This window comes from Chlorocebus sabaeus, chromosome 7 (assembly GCF_047675955.1).
Source record: "Chlorocebus sabaeus isolate Y175 chromosome 7, mChlSab1.0.hap1, whole genome shotgun sequence".
Lineage (NCBI taxonomy): Eukaryota > Metazoa > Chordata > Mammalia > Primates > Cercopithecidae > Chlorocebus > Chlorocebus sabaeus.
Window position 1 is genome coordinate 135,514,756 of NC_132910.1, and position 4,638 is coordinate 135,519,393.

A 4,638-nucleotide genomic window follows, 5' to 3' on the forward strand; every position below is an offset into this window, starting at 1 on the left:
GATCAGAACAATAACATGTGAAGAGACTGGCAGAGAGAAACTGGGTAGATATGAAGTGCAGTCCAGGAACCTACCCTCTTAACAAGCAGTTCAGATGACTTAGATGCAGGTGGCCTACGGACCACAGTTCGAGAAATGCTTCAGTAATGAGTTAAATGATGTAGCTTCATTTGTAGCACAGCAGTATGTGGGCAATTCACCCAACTTACCTCATTAGCCTGAAGAGTTTGAAAAGTATAACAACAGGTAAGTACTTACCAAATGCTACCTGCTGAATTACAACAGATCTATGGACAAGACAACCTTCCATAACTCCTAATGATCCTTTTCATGCATCAAACTAGAGAAGCACCACCAGTCAGCAACCAGGTTGTTAGGTGGCTTCATAGAAAAACTGTCAATCATTAAAAAAAAAAAGATAGGAAAATACTGAAAGTTCTTAGTGTTGATGAAAGTGTCTGATATAAAGAATGTTGTTGAAAAAAATCATCAAATTATATCACTATTGGAATAAACAATGTACTACCATGTCTTTGCCAGGTCTAGGGAGCCAAGTCTAGTTTGGGGAAAAGAACAAGCCAATGGTGTTCCCCTCTGGGATACAGTTTCGCATTTTGGAAGAAGCCATGCAGTCTGTGAGACATTTAAGAGCAAAGTTATGGGAGGCCGAGGCAGGCGGATCACCTAAGGTCAGGAGTTAAAGACCAGGCTGGTCAACACGGGGAAACCCCGTCTCTAGTAAAAAAACAAATAAACAAAAATTAGCCTGGCGTGGTGGCGGGTGCCTATAGTCCCAGTTACTCGGGAGGCTGAGGCAGGAGAATCACTTGAACCTGGAAGGCGGAGGTTGCAGTGAGCCAAGATAGTGCCACTGTACTCCAGCCTGGGTGACAGAATGAGACTCCCTCTCAAAAGGAAGAAAAAAAAAAAAGAGCAAAGTTATAGGAAAACATGATGTCTCATATCTTGTTTTAGGACTGCAGAACCTCACGACTTCAATGAAGAGAGATTTGGCAATATCTTTCAAAATTACAGACACACTTGTATTTGACCCAGCAATCCTACTTCTGAGTATTTTTCTGTAGATACAACTCCACACATGTAAACGAACTGCATTGATGTAGTACTTGTAATAAAAAACAATTGGAAATAACCAAATTGTCCATCAATAGAAGACTGGTTAAAAAGCCATAGTCATCTACGTGCCATGCAGCTGCAAGAAAAAAAGAAAGGAAACAAGAAAGAAAAGATGAGGATCATCTCTATAAAAAGGGTTCCCTGTTGTTAGGAAGAAAAGCCAGGTGCTGAAAAGAATACATAAGAGGGGAAAATAGAAATCTATATTCCTCTTTGCTTGATTCTGAATCAAGAAAAGCTTGAAGGAAGTAGTGAAAGTGGTTAACTATAGACAGGGTAAACATATTATTTTTGCCTAAATGGAATAGTTTTGAGAGCGAGAGGGTCAGTGTTAATTGTTTTTTTTTTAGACAGAGTCTTACTCTGTTGCCCAGGCTGGAGTGCAGTGGTGTGATCTTGGCTCACTGCAACCTCTGCCTCCTGGATTCAAGCAATTCTCCTGCCTCAGCCTCCCAAGTAGCTGGGATTACAGGCACCCACCACCACGCCTGACTACTTGACTAATTTTTTGCATTTTTAGTAGAGACAACATTTCACCATGTTGGCCAGGCTGGTCTCGAACCCCCAACCTCAGGTAACCCACCTGCCTCGGCCTCCCAAAGTGCTGGGATTACAGGTATGAGCCACCGCACCCAGTCAAATTATTAATATTTATCCCAAGACAACAGATGTAGCTTGGAACTGTTCCAGACAAACAAGTTCCCATGGTCACTCTACGTAGAGCGGGTGAGGGATAGGGCTTGGGGGATACAGTAGCTGGGGACTTCCCAAAGTGCATCTTGTTGTATTGCTTTGACTTTGGAATAATGCACATGTATTACCTATTGGGAACAATAGGACATTTAGAAAGTGTTGGGAGGACCATGGTCAACGTAAAATTTGTTGCTGGATTTTAATGGTCCCTCACAGTGGATGAGCATTTAATGGTATCCAAACTCCCTCTTGACAGTGCTTGAAGACAAAACTGGAGCGTGCATCACTAAACATCTACCTTCTCACAGGTGAATTTTCTAATTAGGAGCCAAGGATATTCAACCTTTACTTATTCATCCATCCATTCCAGCATTCATTTGACTTTCAGCAAATATTAATGGAGTACTACACTAAGCACTGGGGACTCTGGTGCTCAGGATACATGAGTGCCTCCCATGGAGCTCTTGGTCTCACGAAGGGTACAGATAAGCTCACAGGATGCCAGTGCAGAGTGGAAAAGTGCAGTCACCAGGGAAGTAGGCGTGCTCTGGGCACTGCACTTCCCTCAGGGGATCACTGGCCAGTTGAATGAGCAAGCAAATGAATGAATGAATGAATGCAATAAAATAAAATGAAATGACTGCTTACATTCCTTCCAAATCTGCAGTTCACTTGTGTCACATACAGGATTTCCAATATTTTGGATAAACAAGAATAGGATTAAACTCAAATTGTTCTGCTTGGTTCCAGAGAGGGGTTGGTTCACCATTTTGCATGTGTAAAGCACATTTTCTCTAGGAGAAGGTGGAGGTGTGAGATAGGCATGGCATCATGAAAACAGACGGGGCCTAATAGAAAAAACAAAATCAGCATATTTCTTTTGAAAAAGTCTTCATAGTTTGTAAGGCAGGGAATTTTTTTTTTTTTTTAGACTGTGTCCCACTCTGTTGCCCAGGCTGGAGTGCAGTGGTGAGATCTCGGCTCACTGCAACCTCCGCCAGCTGGGTTCAAGCAATTCTTCTGCCTCAGCCTCCTGAGTAGCTGGGACTACAGGTGCATGCCGCCACACCCAGTTAATTTTTGCATTTTTAGTAGAGACAGAGCTTCGGCATGTTGGCCAGGCTGGTCTCGAACTCCTGACCCCAAGTGATCCATCTGCCTCGGCCTCCCAAAGTGCTGGAATTATAGGCAGTGGTGAGCCACCGTCCCTGGTCAGCAGGGGAAAAAATTAATCCAATAGCAGAAGTCCTGTTAAGAACAGAAGTACCATTTAGGAAAATACTTTGATGATATAAAATTTCAGTTATACAGGAGGAATAATTCAAGAGGTCTATTATACAACATGATGAATATAGTAAGAAGAGAGAGCGGGTAAGGAGGTAATGATATGAAATAGTCCAGAGCTCTGCGTTCTAGTCGCCTTCTTCCACTGGCTTGCTGTGAGAGTTTAGGGACGAAAATGAGCCTCTCTGAACTTTTTTTTTTTTTTTTTAATTTTTGAGATGGGGTCTTGCTCTGTCACCCAGGTTGGAGTTCAGTGGTGCAATCATGAATTACTGCAGCTTTGACCTCCTAGGCTCAAGCGATCCTCCCGCCTCAGTCTCCCAAGTACCTGGGATTACAGGCATGCACCACCACTCCTGGCTAATTTTTAAATTTTTTTGTAGAGACAGGGTCTTACTATGTTGCCCAGGCTGGTCTCAAACTCCTGGGCTCAAGTGATCCTCCTGCCTTGGCCTGCCAGAGTGCTGGGATTACAGGCGTGAGCCACTACGCCCAGTCTGTACTTTCGAAAATATAAACTAACGGTGTTTGGCAAGTTGTTGTCTATGGCTCCTCCTAGATGCCTAATTCTTTGTTCTACTTGTGGATTTGTTTTCCCAGTATCTCCCTCTCCTTTGGAAGCAGACATTTAATTTTCCATCTCAGGGCCTTGGCACATACCATTCCCTCCACGTGGACTGGCCTTGCTCTCCATCTTCCCGTGGCCAGCTCCTCCTCACTTTGCAGGTCTCAGCCTTGCCTTTCACAGAAGTCTCTATCAAATCTGGTCGCTCTATCAGAGTTCAGTGCCCTTGTGATTTTCTGTTTCCTTCACAGTTCTTATTGTATTTTCCAGCTTTTCATCTGAAATTATAAACTTAGTAAAGCAAGTTTAGTGAAGCAAATGTCCAGTGTCTAGCACCTGGAAAATAGTAAGTTCCCATAATGATTTGTTGAATGAATCAATGAAAAATCCTTCCATTTGCTCATATTCTAATTTCCTGAATGGACTGGAAGGTTGCATAGATAACCTCAAAGGTCCCTGCTTCCCTTAAACCATAGCTGTATCTTGCCCAGGTTAAGCTGGCACCATCTCCTCGAATCCCGTCACCCCTACTTTGCAGGGAGGGGAGCACTCACCTTTGGGCTGCTACAATGCCTAGGTGACTGCGGACTGTGGGGACAGATGTTGGAGGCAGTTAATTGTTTCCAAATCAGAGTATTTCAGAGATATAGCTCCCACAGGACACTAGAGTTTCTCTCTGGATATAATTTTTGCCAACCCAATAATTACAGCAGTTTATGCAACTGACATATAATTCCACCAGGACTGAAGTGGCAGAGTTGACAAGAAGCTCGCCAATTGTGTATGATTTGGGGCCCGTCTGCGCAGACCTATTCTCTAAGAGATCAAAAATGTCTTTCTTTGGGCCTCTTCCTTTTTGTGATTTTTTTTTTCCACGTCTGCTTTTGAATTGGACATTAACAGGCTGCAGCTAGCTTAATTTTATAGTTCCCACTCAGGGCCTCTCACCCTCCTGAAGC